This window comes from Ixodes scapularis, unplaced genomic scaffold (assembly GCF_016920785.2).
Source record: "Ixodes scapularis isolate PalLabHiFi unplaced genomic scaffold, ASM1692078v2 PGA_scaffold9__187_contigs__length_104089568, whole genome shotgun sequence".
NCBI lineage: Eukaryota > Metazoa > Arthropoda > Arachnida > Ixodida > Ixodidae > Ixodes > Ixodes scapularis.
The window spans coordinates 55,219,076-55,242,077 of NW_024609884.1; the positions used below are offsets into that span (position 1 = coordinate 55,219,076).

Here is a 23,002-nt window from a genome sequence, read left to right on the forward strand (position 1 = left end):
TGTCAATCCACGATGACTTAATACAACAGGCGCTGTGGAACCTGCCGCAGCGGTCGCAATAGCTAACAAGTAAAAGCGCTACTTCCTGAGCTTCATTTGAGGGAAGAAGTTTCGCCATGAGCTGATTAGGGACATTCGGGTCTGATATGGGGACATTCGTGGTCGGACGAGGAAGGCTCAGTTGGCGGTTCCACAAGCCTCCATATTAGAAGTGCTGTCGTCGTGACCGGTTGGTGTTTCCGTCAGTTCCACATGAGGATCTCCTGACATGTCATCGGTTGCTAAAGGAACACTTTCGTACGGCCTTATTCAACGTGGCGTGCCATGTTCAACCTTTGGAGGAGCTTTTACCTCGCCGCTGCGGCGGTTCGGACCAGAGGTGAGGCCAGGAAAGAAAAACAAGATGGCGGTTCCGCGAATGGGTCTGCGTCGTCGGTGCTGTGGTACCGGGAAGCCAGCTAGGCATGGTCGTTTGTCCATGGATTAAGGCGCCAACGCACCCAAGCTCACTCATCGAACTGCTCCTACTTGATTGCCGGTAGAAATTGCTTTTTTTACGTAACGTCAACAGCCTGACGGACGTTTTGTTTCTTTTTCTTTTTTTTTCTTCTCTCCTACTGATGAACTCTGCAGATGGTTGGGATGCAAAATCTCGAACCGTGGAACGACTCAACGTTGAGAAGTTGAGAATATGACCTTTCTTCAATGCACAGTTGACTCCTGCCACGAAGCTTCGCGGAAGTTTCATGACTCCTGACGTCAACTGGAGGGCTTGAACATCGACCCGCGCGACGAAAGGCCGCCAGCAAAAAAATCAAGCGCGGTAAGTGCAAAATCATGACGAGTCCGACGTGTCATAGACATTCGTCAGGATTGATGTTAAGGTTAGCTACTTTTTATTGCTTGCAATTAATTTTCTTATAATATATGTAGACCTGACGGCCTCGCCGCTACTTGCAGTGTTTATTACTGAGTTAGCTCCGCACGTGGGGCTGCGGTGGGCGCGCAATATCGCAAGTCGATTCTTTTTTTTTTTTTTCCTCCCTTTTTTTTAGGTGAGAGTAGGGTATGGAAAATCTTGGAGGGCACTCTTCCACAGCGTCAGACCACAATCTTTTAGTCAGCGCAAAGTGCGCTGAAGGAGTATAAAGAAAAGAAAGAAAGGGTTCGGATGCCCTCCCCCCCCCCCCCCCCCCCCCCCCTTTCTTTCCTCCTAATCCTAACTGCTAGCTGACCCAAAACTGCCCCAACCCAAACGTGGTTGATGTAGCAACGGCAACCTCACCCATTCAGCAGGCCTTTCGCTTGGTGCGCTTATCTTATCTGCGATTCCTGAACCTATTGCAGCCCTTCTACGAAACTTCAAGACAACGCGAGTGACTTAAAAAAAAAAAAAAAAAAGTACAAATCGTTATAATCCTTAAAAAAAAAAAAAAAAAAGTGGGTACGTTTGTCGAATGTTGCCCCTAAGCGAAACGTGGAACGCTAAACCGTGGACTGTTTTATTACTTTATTCTTATTCTTATTATTGACTGTAATGCAACCCTCATGTTCACCTGTGCAGTTTTTCTTGTTTTAATAGATGGTGCTTTTGTTTTATGTCCTTCAATCGGAGATGCTATAATCCAATAACAGATGTTGAATAGGTGGCACAATGGCGGCAATTTCAACTGTATGAGTTAAAACACAACTTCCCTTCTTGATTTTGTCTGGTGCCCTGCCGTTTTTGAGGCAACCATAAAGTATGGAGTAGATGCGGCTAGCAATATTTCAGTCTTTCTGCAGCTTGCTGTGCCCATGGCATTACATTTCTTTTTTTAAGGTCCCTGCAGTAACTTGTCTCTGCAGTGCACCTTGTTAATAAAAATTTGTTGGCACGGTAAAGCATGCAAGCAAACAATGTTCCCTGTGCAGATGGATCCTCAATACGACTTGCAGGAAGCATGTCGTGCAATGCAAGGGAGCAAAATCATCACTTGAAAGCAGTGCAGCATTTGCAGAAGTGTAAATGAAAGCGATGCCTTTCCTCAGTCCACCCGTCTACTGCAGCTGGTCGTGCTCCAGATGTGTCGTGTGCATCACAGTGTTGTGGGCTGTGCAGGAAGTGCTGTGGGATGGTGCCGTGTTCCCAACTGTGATTTTTTTTTTTCCCCCTTTTTCAAGGGGGCCTTTTAAAGTGTGGTGCAGTTATAGTAAAAATGGCTGTGATATTGGTCATTTTGGTGGCTAGCTGCAGGACATGAGTGTTATTGCTTGCTGTTAGTAGCAACTCACCCTCGTGGAGTGCTTGCAGTGCAGTGCAGTTTGGTGTGTCTTTCCACTGAGAGAGTCTTCAGTGCTTTCTCTAGTGGTATGTATTCCAACAGCACCCTTTCAAGCATCTGATGTGTTTGTTGTGCTATGTGATGCGACGCTCATAAGGTTTCACAGTGTGGTGTATCAGTGGCTTCAAAGCTTGCCTCCCAAGGTTACAACGAAGTCTACACCTCTCCTTCCCAGATCTGAGTTGTATTGCTTCCAGGGTATTTCTACAATCTGTGAGTGAGAGTGCCTCCCCAAGCAAGATGCGCCATATCTGGGCACCACTAGTCCACACCTGCAGCAAGCCTCCGTGTATGTGTGTGTGTGTGTGTGTGTGCGCGCGCATATATGTTCATATAAAAATTACCTCGTTTCTTGGTGATCTGCATCATAGGAGCATCATCATTACATGAAGTGTTGCCATCAGCCAGAAGAAAAAAAAGTGCATGTTGGCCTAAAGGCTTGTTTACACAGTTGTGTTCAAGTGCGACCGCAACCACTTGCACCTCGTTCAGACAGCTTGCGCCGAGCTGTTGCTATGGCGACACATACGACGAGCCAATGGTGAGGTGGTGTGCTACATGACGCAATGCAGCGCAACGTGGTTCATGCAAATGTGTGAACCAGCCTTAATAGTGCCTGCCTACAGAGGCAACTTGTGAGTGAAGCCCATGGATGTGCTGCGTGCATATTGTGCCATCCTGGAATACCCTAAGAGAATACAAGAAGTGAATTGTGCCTGTGCAATGTGGGGCTGTGTGGTGAAGGGGGGTGTGTAAAGCCATTCAAAATTTCCATGCATAGCAAGTGACGTGTGTGAAGTGCGTGCCGTGTCCAGTATGCCCACCTCGAAGCAGCAGAGCAGAGAAGGGTGCAAGGTTGATTCTTCAGATGCTGCATCTATAATCAAGGTCGTCGGCACCTTCTAGCTGTTTATAGACTCTCGTGAGTGGTTGTGGTTTGGTTTCATCCATGATCCTTTTGTGAAGTGGCTGTGCAGATAGTGCCCCGCTGTGCGAGTTCAGTGCCTGTGCCGTGTGTGTGCACACAAGTTTGTGAAGCGCATGGTGAAGTTCGAAGTGAAAGCCTCGTCAGTGGTTCAGCCTGAAGTGCGTCCAGTGTCAATCTCAGCCAGGCTCACTCATCGGAGTGAAGTGCCAGCTGGCAGTTCAGTCTGCAGCATGGAGATGAAGAGACGTCATCCCCACCTAAGAAATGAACAAGCCGGCAGCATTGGGCCTCCAGGGAGCCAAGAAAGGATCACAACGCCTCTCCTGTCTGCAGTCGTCGAGATCCACTTTAAAATATCATAAGATACATTCTTTCCTTTCTGCTCTCAATTCTCTCCCAAAGTTTCTTTTGATTAAGTTGTGTGGATGCTTGGTCACTAAATGGGACATTTTTCAACAGGTGGAACGTAAAAATAAGGGCGGTTCATCAAGCTTCTTCATCGAGCAGTGATTGTTTCATCACAAGTAACAGTAAGTTTGCAAGCAAGGCAAGTGTTTTGAAACCCACTTCGCAGTGGTTGCAAACATTTTGGCTTCACAGAGTGGAGGTCATTCATGCAGGGTATGGCTGCTGCCAAAGGTGAGCTTCCCTGGTTGGTGGCTGAAAGACCCCCCAACAGGTATGGTGCCATCTGTATTTTATTGCCCTCCAGCAATTTATGCAACTCTTAACTGGATCTTTAGTATTTATGATGATGTCGAGAGAAGATGTAGAATCTTTCAGGTGCATCGGTGGAAAAATGGAGGCTGCAGCTTATCAAAGTTTGCCAGCTAGATATGCAGCAGCTCATGTGTAAGAAGCTGGACTGAATGGCTGTCAAGCAAGGAAAGACTGGTCATCAGCTATTAAATTGCAGTGCCATGGTCCAGACCTTCCAGAGTTGAAAACATCAGTAGCTAAAGAGAATGAAGTCACCCAGCTGTACTAACCTCTGAATAGGAATGCTATCCAAAATAACAAGCTTAACTCTGAAAGCAGCAAATGCAAGCAGCAGGACTGATACTTCCAGACATCCAAGCAAGAAGGTATTCGTTGAGCATAAAATATTGAAGTAAACAGACTGCAAACTAAGATTCGGGACCTGTTGCTGAGTTCAGGTGTGTCTGCACAGCAAAGCAGTTTTTAAAGGACTAAGAAGCAACTTGCACAATGACACTTCAAGGACTTGATGCTGGCTCTTATCCAGAGCATATGGGAGTAAACCCCATTCAAAGCGAAGGTGCCACTGAACTGCAGTTCTCCCAGCAAAATGCAATTGTGCCATGCCACAAAGCATCACGGGATGTGTTGTGCAGTGAAGTGATGTGCCGTTGTTCATTGTGCAGTGATGTGTTCTGCAGTGAAGTGCTCTCTACCAAGCTGTCGTGCTGTGCATTAATGTGTCACAGTGAAGTGCTGTGTAGGAGATAAGTGAAGTGCCTTGTAGTGAAGTGCTGTGGAGGGAGATAAGTGAAGTGCCTTGCAGTGAAGTGCTGTGAAGGGAGATAAGTGAAGTGTCTTGCAGTGAAGTGCTGTGGAGTCATCTGCCACTTAGGCAAGTGGCACAAAGGGAAGCATCACAGAGCAAAGTGTGGTGTAGTGATCTAGATTGGAGTGGTTTTCGACGAGGTCTGATGTGCTGCCTAATATATGTGAGAGTCGGTGTTGTTGATCTGTGCTGTGTTGTGCAAATGGTGCTCCAAGTGGTGTGCAATGGTCGTCACTAGTGGATAAGTGGGTGTGAGTGTGCGGGGGTGTCCGCAAAAGTGGATCCTGTGCTTCGAAGTGAATGGGCAAGATGTTGGCTCTGCAGTCTGTGCTGTGCTTGGTTCCCGTGATCTGTGCGTGCTTGAGTGGCAACACAGAAGAAAGCTGAAGAACCACCTGCTTCCAAGTTTGCAAAAGTGTAGGACACGCCTCTTGTGAGTGCCTTCAGTGCGTGCTGTGAAAAATGTGCAACACGACAAGGAGAGAAAGTCCTCTGGTAAAATGCCGTGATACGACGATGGTGCATCAAAGGAGGGCGGTAGAAGAGTTGTTTCATTTCGAGCACCCCCAAATTTAATTTTACTCATTTCATTCTGCAGGCCGGCAGGGCGGTCGAAGGAACAAGGTTTCCTGCCTGGCAAGCCCCTTCCCAAGACCAGCGGTCACGGCACACCGCTGGATAGCTGTCCGTTTCTGTCCACTGCCATGAGAGGCAGCAGACTACGGCACGAGAAGCCATTGCAGCATTGCTTGAGTGTACACAAACATAAACATCTGAAGTAACGTTCTGCAGAAAATGGGAGTATTTAAGGGAAGAGAGCAGGCTGTCCAGGTGTTGCATGAAGTGCGCAAGATAAAAGTCGATCCGTGTCTGTTGCTGCAGTGGTTCTATCAAATAGTGTATTTTTGGGGCGCGTTTGTTTTTACTGGTGCATCCAATTGCACCCTTTGGAGCCAACTTGGGAAGGAAGCAGGTTGTGGTAGTAATTTAAAGATGGGAGACAAGGGATAACAAAGCTGGAATACCTGGCAAAGGTAGAAATATGTGCAACTTTGTTTCTGCAAACAATAGCTTGCGTGCAAGTTTAGCATAGAGGTTTTTTTCTTGTAACTTCTTGGATGGTCAATGGGACATAACCTTTCTATTCCAATATACGTTTAAAAGTAAACCAAACTAAGCTTCGCTGAGATGCCATTGGAAGTTCACGTGCATATGACTAATATTGCTCTAGTGAAATATGGTTCACAGTAATCACATGTTAAGAGTTGTCTTCATCAATTTCCTGATATATCCTGTAAATGTATTTATTTTAGGGCACTTTCAGTAACTGATTTAGTTCCATCATATAGTCTTAAACAAAAAGAACTTCTCTAGTTCAAGGTATAAAGCTTTCAATAATTACACTGCATTATATTTTTTTTACAGGCTCTGAAGCTTCTGGACCAAGACGACCATGATGAAGAACAGTATAACAGTGTTGTAATGCTAGGTTATTTTCATTGAAATCTGTCAGATCGGCACCCCTGCTGTAATAGAAGGCTGTAACATAGTCTGACAGCATTCTTTTTTTTGGGGTGACTGCAATTGTAAAAATGGGTGAGAATTACGTTTTCGTTTTTACAGTAATTTATGAATTTTGATCTCAGGAATCTGGTTGTTTCACACTGTAGCCTGTTAAAGGGGTTGTTTGTGCGGCACTTTTATTATAATGAAGGTAATTGATAAAAATCTCCACATTTATAGCGTGAAAAAAAAAAGTGCTCTTTAAAAATGGCCACCAATCCATTTCCCATTTCAGTATGCATGCTTTAGCTAGCTTTCAAAATTACAGTGCCGTCATACCTCTGCACACAATCATGAAATTGTGGCATGAAATATGTTGTATGTACCTCCGTTTTCTCTCGTTGCAGGAAAATGCCCGTGTCGCCGAGCTGCACTCGAAAATGGCCTTAATATCTGAAAGAAAGACAAAGGAAACGTCCAAGACTGAAGAATCACAGATAGAAAAATTAAACTTCCTTGGCAAAATATAGGTTTGCTCCATAGAATAGGATTGGATGTCTAAAGGAACATACTTCTTTGTATGCACAAAAATAATGGGCACAACTTTCCAGGCAGGACCATCACCCCACAATGTAATTGCAAACAATTGCCAAGATTATTGCACTGCTACAGTGGAATAGTGCACAGCCACATTTTTTAAATTTTGCACTAAACCGGCCAGTGCAGAAGTGCATTCAAGAGGCGAGTGAAAAACTGCTCAAGATCCATGCCGTGCAACGGGTGTTTTCATGACGACTTGTTGGACAAGTCCAAGGAAGGCCATCCAGTCAAGGTGGTGGAGGAAGTGCACCTCCTTGGCTGCTTGAAGGTTAGTGAAACTTAAAGTACCTGAACCACCACTTCCGAAGTGGGTGTATAACAAAATTGTCCCAAATGCAAACTTGGACAAAACTATCTCTGGGTTTGGATGGAACAGCGCGGATATACAGTCACACTCACAGGCACACAAGAAGGAAACCGGCTCACAACGCTGACTAACAACGGTCATATTTCTTCCTCAAATCGCAAACTTCTCCTTTGCCGTTAATGAGAACATTTAAAATACATACCAGAAACCAAATAGCCAATAAACATTAATAAATAACTAAATAAATGTTAACTAAAAAAATAATATTTAAAAGTTATATTAAAAAAAAGTAAAAGTATTAAAAATAGAAATTAAACAAAAAAATTCCCCCTCACTATTGGTGCTTTGCCATCAATAGTGATGGGAAATTTTTCGTTTAATTTTTATTATTTCTACTTTTATTCATTTTTTTATTTTTTTAAATTTATTTTTAATTACATTTTTAAAATGATTTTAGTTGTCATTTATTTATAAGTTATTTATTAATGTTTATTGGCTATTTGGTTTCTGGTGTGTAAAAATTTAAAATGTTCTAATTTGTGGCGAAGGAGAAGTTGACAATTTGAGAAAGAAATATGACAGTTGTTAGTCAGCGTTGCGAGTCTGTTTCCTTCTTGTGCACCTGTAAGTGTGACTGTATCCGCGCTGTTCCATCCATTCATGAAGTACCAACTAGCCCAAGCATCCACATTATCAATCTCTGGGTGAATTTTTCGATGCTCTGGATGCTGGTCTACGACACCAATAAGTTGCTGCACGATCAGTGTATATTAATCTAATCAAGCATTTTTATGTATACTTAAGAAAGAACTGGTGCTGAGCCCTCTTGTCCTGTCCATCACATTGCCATTGCCTTTCTTGGCCAGCTCCGTGGCTCTGAGGTAGCTAAAATCTAGCAATAGTTGCGATGCCCGTCATCTCAAGAAAAGAAAATGATATGTTTTGCACACAGTTCACACGCAGCGTGAGGTAGCTCTTACAAAATCCAGGTGTCGGAGAAACAATATGATGCTGCTTTGAAAAGTTTCACAAAACAAATGACATTGTAAATCCACATACAAGTCATATTTCAACGCATTAATGGAGGAATTGGAAGCATTCTGTGAGAAGCCAAAGATAATTTTACGAGGGCTCTTGAGGCGAAAACAAGTACATATGTGCGATGGAGTAGTGGGACCTTGCAAAACGACGGTTTCATATTTTCTGAAGTTCTAAACAGACCAGTGGCAAAAGGCCTCGTGCGAAGAGTGCACTGAATTATGGGAACGTCCTGTACGATGCTCTTTGCTCTCGGAGCATTTACCACATGACGCTGAAGAGAGCGAGAGAGGAAGGGGGGAAGCACAGTTGCACACCTGCGTTGCCCCCATGGTTGCCTCTGGCGTCTGATATGGGCGATTCTACACTAAGCTCGTTTGATTTACCTGCACCTCCTGCACCGGTGCAGAAAAGTGCAGGGCGGTTCCTTCTGGTCGTATATCGATACACATGCCGGAAGCACACTGCCCTACACTTTTCTGCATCGTTCAATTTACCTGCAGAAGGTGCAGGTAAATTGAATGGGCCTACTGCCACTTCCCAGAATTGTCTGGTACTGCAGATTCTGTACAGCCAATTCCCAGAATTTTTTAAGGTGCTGGGTAGGGCACTTTACATTTTGCAATACAGGCCTATTAGCACAATGCAGCTGCAAGTAGACATCCAGAATTAAAGACATTCACCATGCACATATATTTGCATACATATTCTGGTTGGCCCAACCACTGTTCGTTTTTTTTTTTTTTTTTTTTTTTTAGTTGAAGAAATGAACTTTAAAGTTGGTAAAACTTAGTAACTCAAATATTTTGAAAAAAAAAAAAAAAATTCTCTCCTGCATGTTATATTTTGCTGAAGTACATGCAGCCCATTCACCCATGAAAAGCTGGAAACAAGGCTTCAAAATTCAGTTGATATCATTTTGTTTGGGTCTGTGCTTGGGAGCATTTTGTCCGGGGCCAGGATCCGGTGCACTGTGACCGGGCTGGACTGCATTGCTGCCTGTGCCTCGATAGATTCCTCTAACAGTGAGAGTGGGCATCTCTTTCAGATTACTGCTTGGGACTGCAGAAAAGCCCTGTGGCCTGGGTATTCTGTGAGTACTTCAATTGTAATCTAGCCAACTTTCATGGCCTATTTGCGACTGCAGTGAAATCGACCCCGCGTAGCGGCAACGCTGAGAAGCTCAGGAGAGGAGCTCGTTTTGCCTCTGTCGTCTGCTATCGCTGCTTGGTTCTTGTAGGCAGCGTAGAAAGAGACATCATTTTCCAGTAATTATTTTCATGCTTCCGTTGTGCCATTCCTGTGCACTGACTAGAAGGTTTCTACCGTCGAAGTATCACTTTGCTTTCATATGTAACTCCGATTTTACGCTGCAGTGCAAGAAATTTATGGTGGCCGGCGTGCTGAACAACAAAAACAACCTCCTTTCGTCCGCCATTTTGCCTGACCAGCGTGCCCCCTATAGTTGGTTGGAGTTGCGAATAGCGGTGCACGCTGGCATCTGTCAAAACTGGACACATGGCTGGTCGACGGGGAAATGCAGTGTGCTGCTGTGGCTGTCACCCATATTTTGCCAAACTGTAGCAATATTGAAGTTGCGAATGATGTATTTTCATGCGAGAGAGGTAAGAGCTCTTATTGATATATAGAAAAACTAGAATTCCCATAGGATATCGGCGACTGCATGGATGTATTGATCAGAAAATTACTATTGTCAGTTTTGGGTATGTGTTTTCGAACCTGGTTCCCTGGATTTGTGTTAAGAGTGGCAGCTGCGTCGTGAATATTTTGATCTGCTCCTGCATTCCGATGCCTCGAGGCTTTTTGAGCTGGCCTCTAGCTGCTGCGGATTTGGGAGAATTTGCTGACACTTGGAGATCACTCTGGGACATTATTGTACAAACCACTTCTCAGCCATTTTACAGGAACATGGATGGAACATATATCAGTTTTCAGTTTATTTTTGTTCTTGTTTGTAATCAAGCAATGTATGTAAACCATGGCCTATTTCAGGCTGTTTGAATGATGATTCCTTTCATGTTCTTGATGACCTTACATTTGGTGCCAGTGTATTCAGCAACTTTTGTGGGTAAGCTGCACATGCTAGGAATGTCTAGACTGAGCAGGCGAATCCCGGGAAAAAGCTCAATGGAGATAAGCTCACCGGAGAAAAGCTGACCGCAAAACAGGCGGATGCGGAGAAAAGCTCATTGATTTCTTTTTCTTTTCATAGGGAGGCTGTTGGATCATGCGCAACATATATCAATTTATTATCATTAAAATTCGTCAGTTTTGTAAAAAGTAAAATGTCCTTTTTTGTAATATGTGTTAAGCTTATTGGGTATATTGCTCCCAAATTAATAATTGCGGGCGAGTGTTTTCTGTGGCTGTGGCAACGAAAGCCTAACTGAAAACTTTATGAACTTGAAGAACAGGAAAATGTTCGAAAATTTAATATCTGCCTAAAACCTAAAAATGAAAACTGTAAATGCTGAAAATTTGGAAGTGCAAGCGCAACAACGCGGTGCCTTAAATTCTCTTTGAAGCGTTTGTTAACCTTTGAAAACAGGATAAAACAGTAAGTAGGATATCGAGGCTTCTTTCTTCCACGGACATGCACGTTTTCTAGCCGTTCGTGCTGGTGTTTCCACATGGTGCCTTTTTGTGATAGTGCCTTTCTACGGTGACCTACCCATGACCTTTAGAGCTGCACACTGGCACCGTTGTTACTCGTGACCTATATAAGTTGTCTTCTGTAAGGTAGCGAATAGTGCGAGTTGGTAAACGTAATACATAATGAAAACCGCTCAAATGACGACAACGGAGTGAAGACAACAAACAACAGGACGGCTGTAGATGAGCAATTTAGCCAGTGTAGTACAAACGCTAGCCTGGGGTCTTTAACGTGCACCATGCAGTAGTGATACACGAACGCAACGCCGCCGTGCTGATTTACATCTTCCAATTTTAGGCTGTGCAGCTACTCATTGTCCCCTTCCTCTTTTCCACGTTATGTCCGATGCAGGTCTTTTGCAGTTGAATCCTATGCAATGTTTGCATGCAACATTCCATTGTTTCACATGGTGCTTCCATGTAGTTTGCTTCAAAGTGCTACATATGCAGTGCTTTGAAGGGATGTGGCAGATGAGTTAACATTTGTCCAACCCATATCTTTTAAAGAGGAGCTTATCTGAGAATGATCCAAGCACCCTTTCCCCAAAAACCTGTGGTATAAACTTCAGGGAATCATGGCACTGGTGGGTTATTTATATCTGGTTAGTTACTCAGAATGCTAACATCGACGTCATAGTTCTACTATGGTAGCAATTCTAGCTCGCACATACCGATGGGATAAAGGAAGTCGGATTATAAGCAATAGACTTGTATTTTTAATATTCTGGACTTACCATTATCATCGGAATCCATTTATTTCAGGCTGGTGAGTGTGCCAGGTTTCCTGTAACGGTAAGTCTGCTGCTTCAGGCATGGGTGTCAACACGTGAGTACAGTTGCAAAAATTATGAAGCAATAAAATCGATTTGTTTACATATAAAAAAAAAAGGTACAAATAAGCCATTTTTTTTATTTTTGTTTTTAAACGTTATAATGTAGTCCTTTGCAACTCGCGAAAGTCTGGTAACATTGTAGAGACGTCGGCAGGAGCAGTCGCAGAAGTCTGGCAATGAAACATATTTTCAAAGATAATTTTGTAGTAATTTAGGACGTCATACTAGTATGTTTAACCTTCTTTTTTTTTTTTTTTTTTGTCTCTGATGTTTAGTGTGGAAGCGCAAAACTCGCTAAACAAAAAAAAAATGATACACAAAACTCTGGCAACCTTGTCAATTGGGCCTTGCAGCACCAAAGTCTGGCAACTATTTGCCAACATCATATTAATATAATATGTTTTATACGTAATTTAAAGGCAGTTTTACAAACTATAATTCGATACTTTTCTAATTACAACAAACGCAACGGTACTGCTGCTATCAAATCTGTCCGCAAAAGTCTGGCAACCCGACGGCCATGAAAGTCTGGCAACACACATGGCGTGCATTTCAACGTTAGGCCCGCTTCCGGCTGGGCAACTTTTCCGGCAATTTTGAGGTTGCTGGCGGGTTGTTCCCTAGCTTTCCCTAGATCCACGCGAATTGCTGAGAAGAGTTGGTCGTGGCTGAGATCGGGTCCGGCTCGACCAAGCGAGCAACTCCGACCAATTCGAGGACGGTTTAAGCGGCTGCAGCCAATCAGAGACGCGATATTTTCACGTGACACCCCTGTGGTGGTGGTGATGACAGCTAAAGACTTAGTTCTGGTTTGGAATGAATTGTTTTCGGAAATAAACAGTTTCAGAGAAATGAGTTAGTATTCTCAAAGCCGTTCAAAGATAAAAGAATGCGTTTTTAGCGCGTAGCTGGGCGTCTAAATATTGAAAGAAGAATCAAATTTAATGATGATGGCACGTCGGAGCAATTCGGTTGCTGCGTGCGAACGCGGGCGGCCGGGTGTTGCAACGTCAAATTGCTGGCTGAAATTGCTCCGTCTGAAGCGGGCCTTAGTGCATTTGGCGTTTCGTTGCGTAGTGTATGGATATTTTTCTGCCTCGTAAACAAGGAACTAAAAAACTACGCTTTGCATAGAAAAAAAAAACGTGGGTTCCGAATTCGTCTCAAGGTACTGCACAAGCCGATGTGGGCCCGCGGCCCGTTATTTCTTTTCGGGTGGCACTGGGTTGGGCGAACGACGTTTTAGCGAACGTCGACTTTTCATCGAGGTTACTTCACGCCCGCCGAGCCTTCGTAGTTTTAGGCTCGTTTCGGACGGGGAAACTTTTGCAGCAATTTTGTGGTTGCTGGCGGGTTGTTCCCTAGCTTTCTCTACGTCGACACGAATTGCTGAGGTGGGGTCCGGCTCGAAACGGACGAGAATTCGAACCACTCGGAGACGTTTGAAGCGGCAGCCGCGGCAGCAGCCGACCAGGGACGCGATACTGTAGCGATATTTCACGTGACACCCCTGTGGTGGTGATGACAGCTAAAGACTTAGTTCTACAGCGTGATTCAAGGAGACAGCAGGCTCTTTAAATCGACCGTAAAATAAAAACCGGAAGAAAATAGGGAGTTTTAGAATAACGTACGCAATTTCAGCGCACGCTACGCAAGAGAGTTCCAGAATAACGTCAAGCATCTCGGATAGTCACCATTTTTATTTTACACACGAAAGGCTGTAACATGAAAAAAAAAAAAAAATTTTTGGTCCAGAGTAACATTTCAGACTTGTTTAAGCATGAGAATGCGACGGGAGCGGTCGTGTCCGCTTGCGTCGTCTCGGCAAGAGGTGTCTCGTGTACTGACCTTCGCACACCGTACGTTAGCCGAGAAATGTTCGCGCGTCGCGAGCATCAAGTTGCCAGTGATTGTTGCCAACTTTAGTGGGTAAATCAGTGATGAAAGTGCTGCGCCAATTGCGCCAAGGACGCAATCCTGCTACATGAAGCGCCAAATTGTTATTTTACCGAAGAATTGTGCCATGCCTGCGCCGAGATGAGATGTAGCAATAAAAAATAAAAATTGAAGTCTTATCAGAGCGCGTGGCGGTACCGCGGTATTTTCCGCGCCGCAACTGTTACGCAAACCGAAACTGCGAGGGCGCATTATCATCACCATCATGGAAAGGAACAACCTTAGCAACATCTGATGGTGAATTCCACTCGTAGATCTGGAGCGCTTTCCAAAATCCGCGAGGGAGGCAAAATTCCGCTCCGTGGGACCCGCTCCGTATCGACGAGGGGAAGATAAACTTGCATTTTTGGAGCTACCTCCCCCACACCCCTCCCCACCCCTCCTCCTTCCGCCGTTCAAAATGGCCGCTGCTCGAACTTGACCAGCCCACCAACGCCTCAGCCGGCTGATCTTTCCGACGACCAGTGACGACTGTCACTGCTTAGCTGCAGAAGTAACACGCGACACAGGCCGGGCGGAATTATACGTACCACGGCGCCCATGTCACAAATAGCGAAGACGTCCGCGTTCGGCACCGTCACATACCTTTCGGCCGCCTCGAAGCGGCGGGGCACGGACAGCGATTGCCAGCGGTGGAGTTCAGATTGCTAGTACGACTTTAATAAACACAGAGGTAACAAACCATCACTTGCGCGGTCGTTGCCTAACCACATCTTGCTTTATTTCACGGGAAAACGCCGATGGAATGCAGTGTAAAAAGGTAAACAATCACTGGCTGCAGAATGAATAGGCCTAACCTTGCGTCTGCCTCCGGCTTTTCTGTCGTTCTTTTTTTTCGTTCTTCCTCGGTGATCACAGATGTCAGCGCTTACGATTTGCCACGCTCCACATTCCCGGCTTTTTATCCCTGATCTACGCGAGGTAGAAGCGTTCGAGCCGTCACAGTCCAGAGTAAACAACCGACGCACCCGAACAGGGGGGCTATCATCTCGTCGTTTACCCTGAGACTGGGGGTTTTTTTTTTGAAGAGCAGAAGAAATAGAAAAAACAGACAGGTCTCAACCTGTCTGTTTTTTCTATTTCTTCTGCTCTTCAAAAAAAACCCCCCAGTCTCAGGGTAAACGACGAGATGGTTGACTTCCACCAGCTAGCCTGTACTTTGACTCTTTTCTCGTTAGGGGGGCTATGTTGCGCTTTTTGCACTCCCAGGAGACTAGGGAGAGGGAAGTGACGTCAACGACACAGCAAACGCAGATTGGGTGTTGATTTCGTTTTCTTCTGTCAACATCCAATCTGCATTTGCTGTGTCGTTGACGTCACTTCCCTCTTCCAAGTCTCCTGGGAGTGCAAAAAGCGCAACATAGCACTCCTGATCCAACTCCACCGACCGGCCCGCCGATCTCTCCAACCTCGCCGCGCATGCGCACCGCCGATTTAGACGGAAATCACGTGGGCCGCTCTGTCAATTTCCGGAGAGATCTGTGAAATCCCGCAGAGCAAGTTCGGCGGAGTTTGGGGCGCTCCGTGGAGCGGGCGCTGCCAGAGATCTACGAGCGGAAGATGACCAACTTGAGCCAGATCTGCGAGTGGAATATGCGCGCTCCAAATGGAGCGCTTTTGGAGCGCTCAAGATCTGCGAGCGGAATTCACCATGAGACTAAAGCCGCAGAGGCTAAGCGATGAACCATCCCTCTGAGCAACCTATTAAAAAAAAAAAAAAAAAAAAAAAAAAAAAAAGGCCGAGCTTGTGGATGTTTTCAATGTTGGCCCACCCTGTTCCCGTGCGCTAGCTACCAGCGAAGTCAAAGCTAGCGTGAGCCCAATGCTCTGTGCATTCCTGACTCGCGCGAGGGCTCGTGCAGTGTGGCGTTACGGGCTCCATGCGCGCGCTTGTAGCTTCGGCTGCGCTCGCGCCGAAGCTGAAACGAAGTATAAATGAGTTGCACCAAACTCTGGATGTAGGGCTGGTAAAGCCTCACCGTCCTTTTCGGAGCACAAAGCACTGCGCGACTCGCGCGACTGCGGTGTCTGCTCCGCGGGTGTCGCTTCTCTGCAGCGCGTCGGTGCATGCAAAGGAGCGCACTCAACGGGTTAACTCGCCGTGATCCGGTCGTGACTTCGCCAGCACATCGAAAATGAATCTGAATTTTTGAAGCGAATATCAGATACCTCAATATGGCTGATAAAACTAAATGTCCTGTACCATCAGAACTCGGTGTGACATATTTAATTGTACTTTTTTCTTATCTAACGAGCAGATAAACTTTGTTTCAAAAATGTTTTGTTTGTGTTTACTTTATTGAATTTTATATATCCTGTCTTAAAAAGGCGACAGGCGTTGTGTTCCAATAATAGAGGTGGGCTTTATATAGCACTGCAGCATTATTTCATTTTCAATAGACCAACATATGCCGGACCCTGCTCCAAAAGGGCCACTTCCTGCTCCAAAACAACATTTTGCCTGCTACAAGGCCTGCGCCAAAAGGTCAAATGGCACTTCCATCACTGGGGTATTCCAATCCGAGTGCAATGTCGTCGCGAGGATGCCGCCGACGTCGCCCTCACGATGCTGCCAAAGCGGCCGCAGCCATGGTCCTGGGGCCGCCATTTTTTAACTGCTTGTCTTGGCTTTAGTCAGGGTGTAGGATAGACAGGTGGGGAAACGAGAGCCAAATGAGCGACCAGATTGTGTACCCCTAAATTTTCTCTTTTTTTTTCTTTTTTTTCTGTGGCGCCATTTATGTGGAGCACCGCGAACTCTCACTCCAGGTGGGCGACCGGTGGCGGCCGGCTAAACTGACGGAGCTGGTTTCTCATGGATTTTCAATGGACGACTGTCGTGCTCTCGGTTTAGGTAAATGGTCAGCTAGAACGAGAGGGACAAACACAGACAGGGAGAAACAGAGACGTACACACCGCTGTGTATGTCTTTTACATAATTGTTACATTTTACTTTTACATAATTTTACATAGTTGGTACATAATTTACCTAAATTATGTACCAACTAGCTCAACTTCAGCCTGTTATTCAGTTCCTCTCGGTTTATTTTGCGCGCTCTCCCATAAAGTTCCCTGCAAATCCAATTCCGATTTTTTTTTTCCTCTCGCCGCAGCGCCATCTGTCGCAAATCGGAGGCACCCGCAAGCAGACGAATACACAATCCGGTCACGGCGCTGCGGTAGGCTTCTATGGGCCGTTTCCCCACCTGCCTATCTTACACCCTGGCTTTAGTCTACTTCCCTTCATAAATCCTCCTTGGGGGAACGCAAAGACTGCGTACGCACGCAATTTCCGAAAAATAGCGCACTCAAAGCGCGAAACGTGGTTAGAGTTCGGCGCAAGCGCAATGGAGACGACGCTATTCTTTGCGTACGCAAAGCTTTAGCGTGCGCTATTGTAAAGCTCCCTAATAGGGAGTTTTAGAATAACGTACGCGATTTTAGCGCACGCTAGCGCTAAATTTAGCGCTTGCGTTAGCGCACGCGACGCAAGAGAGTTTTAGAATAGCGTTTTTCCGCCGCAACGGAAAAGCCCAAGCATCTCGCACTTGCAACGCCATCAAGATACAGTCACGATATTTATTTATGCTGTAACTTGAGAACAAACAAGATATTGGTCCGGAGTAACAATTTTGCATTTGTTTAAACGTGAGAATGCGACGCGAGCGGTCGACCGTTCGTGTCCGCATGCGTCGCCTCGGCAAGACTGACCTTCGCCGATAAATGTTCGCTCTTCGCAACCATCAAGTTGCCGGTGATCGTTGCCCATCTTACTGGGTTTTCCAAACCGATGTGCAATGTCGTCCTGTAATGTAAATCGCAGTCGCGAGGATGCCGCCGATATCGTGCTCACTACGCCGCCAAAATGGCCGCACCCATAATCCTGGGGGTCGCCATTTTTTTTTTTTTTTTTAACTGTGCTTGTTTTGGTTTTAGCCAACTTCTCATCACGAATCCTCCTTGGAAGAGCGCAAAGACCACTTGCGTACGCACGCAATTTCCGAGAAATGGCGCACGCAAAGCGCAAAACGTGGTTAACGTTCGGCGCATGCGCAGTGGTGATGACGCTATTCTTTGCGTACGCAAAGCTTTAGCGTGCGCTATTCTAAAACTTCCTGTAAAGGCGCATTCACACCGGCGATATAAGCACTCGCGCGATGCGACTAAATCGCACCGCAAAAAAAATTAGATGGTCACACTGGCGTGCGCGATGAGCGAGTCCAACGCATTCGTTGGCGAGTCGCTTCTCGAAAACTCTCGCTCTAAACGCCGTTGATTGGCTCAGCCCCTCCGCGACTAGGTCGCATCGCAAAAAGTAGCGCCTGCTCAAATCGCGTCCCTCTCCTCTTACCCTTCTCCTTACACGCGCGAATCGCGCGTCCTTACGCGACGTTTCGGCGAGGTGCCGAAACGTCACGTGACTTTTCGGTGGAAGTCACGGTGACGTTTCGGCACCGTCCCATAATGCTCCGCGAGGTTACGCCGACGGCGACGCCGCTCAGTAGAAGGGTGGGAAGCAACCTGCTCGGTGGGAAGAGACGCAACAGAAGGGCACAAGCGGGCGAGGAGGATAAGTTTGTCTCCGAGAGATGTTCCTCGGTGGGACTGCGTGCTGCGCTTCAAGTTCAATGACAGACAAGAACTCGTCCGTTATCGATGGTTTGTCGGCGTTTGTCGCGGGTGTTGGTTGTTCCCGTCGGACAGCATCAGCGACACGGAACTTCGTAATGTCACGGTCTGAATGTGGTGCACATTCTATCGTGTGTTGCAAACAGCAAATCACAGTAATCACACATAAATGACTGCGCCTCGTTCCCTACCATTTCGAACGTCTGCCACCAAAGCCAACGAAGCAGACGAGCTTCGATGTCTACGAGCGCAGAAAGCAGACGACGAGCACACGGCGAACACATCACGTGACGTCTTTACTCACGTTACCCACTGATCGGAGGAGAATAACGGAAGTAATTACTCCGGAGTCGGATTGAGTAAATTTTGGAACACAGCCTCGGGAGTTTTTGGATTTGACACATATTTCGCCGGCGAGTATTGTTCAGAAGTTTACCAGGTGTACAACGACATTCTTGGCTACTACCAGCTCGCCTGCGCGCTCAGTCTTTTCAATTCACAATTTTGTCCGAAAATCAACGACGTTGCCGAAAACCTACGGTGGATAGATGAACATTAATGGCTATGCCCTTTATAGTAGGTGACAGCTTGTGCCACCTAGCCTAAAAACAAAACAAACATAATATTTTTCTCTCTAGAACCAACGTATTGTATGTTGCCAGATTACCGTGTCAGCAGTCGTGCAGTGCTACGCAGCGTTGCCAGAGGTTCGTGATTCGATATCATTTATAAGCTTAGAGCTAGCGTTTCATTGAGGAAAAAAAGAAAATGTAGGATGTTAAATATGCCTCCAAAAACGAAGACAAACTTAGCGGAGTGCCGCGTTCCCGAAGTTTTCTTCGTTTTTCTTTTTTTTGTCTCCCAGTTATTTGAAAAACTGACATTTAATTAGGTGCTATATGACTTTTTAAATAACTGCGCAACTCGCGATTTTTATTGCTAAATTTCTCATAATTCGTTTAGCCGTGTCCGAACAAACTGGTGCACTTGAAATCGTGGCCAAACTTTTCTGCTTTACCACCACTGATCAGTGTTCACCACTATAAGCAGTGTGGCCAGATTTTGGTGATTCCATAGCCTAATTGTATTTCTCTACACTATACTATCACTTTTTCCTTGTGCCAGCACTGCTTACTCAAATATTTTCCTACGTGATTCGTTCATCTTAAAGGGATACTTCAACGAAATTTGAAATATACCAGTTGTGTTCACAAAGATGCCAATTTGAGAAGGCAATTTCCAAGGCAATGGCGTTTGAAGCAGGCGGTTGTTTTACGCAGCGGAGATGGACTTTTTGGATTGGCCGGAGCAGGTCACGTGAACGGTGTGACGTTTCCGCGTCGTCTGTTGTATGATACTGTAGGGCAGGGGTGGCCAAGCTGCGGCTCTTCGCGTGTTAAAGTGCGGCTCGCGGCGTCCTACCCTACATAGCTTCCCAACTTCGTCCCCCGCCTTCCTCCCAGCCACATGACCACTTTTTCCAAGAAGAGAAATGGAATGCGTTTTAAATCGAAAGACAGGTAGCCGTTTGGTTGTCTTGTGCTACTGCTACCTTACGCACAGTTGGACTGCTTTTGACTAGGATAGATTGAAAATATCTCGAGTTTCGTTTATTGGTCTGGATAAAAGTTTGCCGCCCCCCGCGGCACTTGGAAGTTTCGTGGTTTTGTTTGCGGCCCCTAGGCCGGGTCAGCCTGGCCACCCCTGCTGTAGGGTCACAGCTTTTAATACCTCGCGCTCTAAATGAAAACAATGAGCGCGCAGCACCGAGCACAGCGAGCGCGAGTTGCTCGTGCAGACTCTCGGTCTGGCTCGCTCAGTGGGTGGATCTCGGGAGTCGGTACGTCTGCTGTATGATACCGCTTAGGCAATTTTTAAAAACATTTCCGTTCGTGCGCAGCACACAACTCGGCGCAAATTATTGTAAAATGTTCCTTTTTTAAATCAAAAGCTATGGTATTTCCGTACATCCCCAAAACATTGACGAAACAGCGATTTTCTCACGTTCCCCATGCATTTGTGAACGGAGTTGGAACCTCCGGGCGTTCGCCTCTCGTCGCCGAGAGATGGCGCTCTAGATTGCGCTATACATAATGACAAATACACGGCGCAAAAGGACAAAAAGGGAAGAGACACACCGGATAGAACACAGCGCTCTGTTCTATCCGGTGTGTCTCTTCCCTTTTTGTCCTTTTGCGCTGTGTATTTGTCATTATGTATAACCAAAACCAACTAGCCCAATTTTCTACTTTATTATAGATTGTGCTACTCCAGAGCCGTGTATATAGAGAGTTTGGTCAATGGGAGGCAAGGAGGTTAGAAGTACTAGGAGGGGGCACGTTGCAATATTGGTGAAGCCTAGTCATAAAAAGTTTAAACGATTTCGTGCCCAGCGTGACCGCAGATCTCTCTAGCGATTGGTGCGCGTGACATGTCACGTGTGAGATGGATGGTTGATTGTAGAAGGACTCCTCGCAGGCTTGCGCGCGCTCCGTCCGGTAGGTTTTATCAGATCGAAGTCTAGACTGTGGTGTATTCTAGTACCCCATAGCAAGACGAAGGCGAGCTACGGCCACGTGATGTGGTCACGTTGGCAAGGTAAGTGAGGAGAGTAAGGAGGAAAATGAGAAAGAGGCGAGGCGTCAAGGGAGCATGGCTTGCGGAGGCTACGCGGCCGACGTCATGCCCTCTCCTACCCTTCTATTCTCCATGATGGGAGGTACGGGCAGAGCCAGGGCGTGCGCCAGACTCGGAAAGAGGACTTGGCATGGATTCTTTTCGGCTTCTGGTTGGTCAAGAGAGTTGTTGTTGTAAGCGTTGGAATGAAATTATGGATACAATATTGACTCTATTTTCTATCCATAATTTCATTCCAACGCTTACAACAACAACAACACTCTTGACCAACCCGAAGCCGAAAAGAATCCCCTAGCTGTGGTAGCGAGAAATAGTTCTGATCAAAGCGATCAAAGGTTTATGTTCGTATATGGTTTTAACAAGCGCGTAAGAGTGAAGTGTAGTAACTCTTCGTGGTTGAAAATGATGTGCACGTGAAGTTTTGATCATGATCATGTAGAAAGATGTAAGAAACGAATGCGCCGCTCAACCAACCGGCGGACTCTTCGTATACCGACGGCAGCGCCAAATCTCCCCTAACGGGCGTTGGGTTTCTCCAAAAGCAATAAGAAATAGACAAAACAATACGCGCGCCGTCGTCATGGCAACCGCTTGATTATGGGAGAGGGTGTGAGAAGTGGTCCCTCCTCTTTCTCTCTCTCACCCTCTGCGACAAAAGGATGCGAGTTCGTTCGGAGTTCGGAGCAGCCTCCGATTGAGAGAAGAGGGAACTGCTCCCATTGCCGCCGTCTCGTTCCTCTACAATACAATGTAATCATTAAAAAAAAAAAAAAAAAGTGTGTTTACCTTTTTTTGCGAATGTCCGACGCTTCCGAAACGATTGCACTTGACTTTGCGTCGCTCGATTGAGATCAGCTTAGCAACAGTGCATGTTCAGTGACAGCCAGTTCTCATAAAATCGTCAATCACTGAATGCAAAGTACGCCCAGCCGCTGCTGTTTCGCAGCTTAAGATGGGCGCACATCGCCAGTCTGAGCCCAAGTCCAAACTTCTTTTGCAAGTTCTCTTGTCATTAGGCACGCTCTTTATACATAAAAAAAATTCACTGCACGGCACAACAAAGTAACAAAATCTACACGAAACTACTATTCAAGTGTTCACGTACCTGCAATCACACATTTAACTTTGCGGCAGTTAGCGACAGTGATTCGATCGTCACGGTCTCTCGCAGGTTCCTTCTGCAGCGAGCTGCTCCACGCACGAGCTACCGAGCTGCGGTGTTCTAACACCGATGCCGCCCACACCGCACATTTTAGGATACATCCGCTGTCCCTTGTGACCTTCTACAATATCTCTACCTAGGGTGCCTCAATGTCCTTCTGTTTAGGGTGATGCCACCCTTTGTAGTACCCGATGCCGACAGCACGCGCTCACGGTGAAAATACAAAGAAATCAACGAAAACAAAATGTCGCCATAATAGAGTCAACGCCACAAACGCGTGCAGGGCCACGCTCTTTCACGCGCTTCTGAACAAAAAATAAAAATAAACGTGTGGGACAAATGGCGAGATGCCACCACCCTAAGCAAAGCGCACATGAAGGCACCCTATCTCTACCGTAAAGAAACATGCACCAGGAAGTTTTCGGCAATCCGAAACTGTATAACCAAAAGTATAGCAGCCCGTCTTTACCATAGAGTTATTATAATGTACGCTAGAGGTTCAACTGGCGCTAGTGTCTATGCGACTTCCGTGACGCAAATTGAAGCAGACAGCAACCAGTCTACTTTTGCGGTGCTCCTGTACATTCCTATGGGAAAACGCGCGTGCATTTTGTCTCTTCGCCGGAAAATAACATGGAACACTTCGGTTATTTCGGTCGTACCGAATAGTATGTGTCTTAATTAACATTGTAAAAGTGTAATTGCTTTAGTTAGCGCATTTTTCTTCATCAGTGAGCGATGTTTAACTTCGCTGCATTTCAGTCCCAAACGTGTGTTCCGCAGCAGGTGTGTAAAAACAAGCGACGATTCAAAGCAAAATTACGATAGAAACGAATATAGAGTGTGTTCAAGGCTCGCCAGCATTCCGGTGACGCTTGTATATT

The 23,002-nt window shown here is 46.0% G+C and overlaps 2 long non-coding RNA genes across 4 annotated transcripts in view; one reads left to right on the plus strand and one right to left on the minus strand.

Moving 5' to 3' along the window:
- Window positions 1-23,002, minus strand: part of LOC115310196 — a 46,095-nt gene that overhangs the window by 22,180 nt on the left and 913 nt on the right. The window contains exons 2-3 of one of the 3 annotated variants that reach the window (XR_006076856.1): window positions 11,636-11,685; window positions 6,670-6,736 (exon numbers count right to left, since the gene is read on the minus strand). This is a non-coding gene — a long non-coding RNA (uncharacterized LOC115310196). Of the gene's footprint in view, window positions 1-6,669; window positions 6,737-11,635; window positions 11,731-23,002 lie in introns of those variants that run through there. The other 2 variants (XR_003916813.4, XR_003916812.4) reach the window with 2 other exon arrangements.
- Window positions 150-13,477, plus strand: LOC115310197. Its single transcript, XR_005715175.3, has 4 exons — window positions 150-823; window positions 1,915-7,151; window positions 9,277-9,321; window positions 11,664-13,477. It is a non-coding gene; the product is annotated as an uncharacterized LOC115310197 (long non-coding RNA).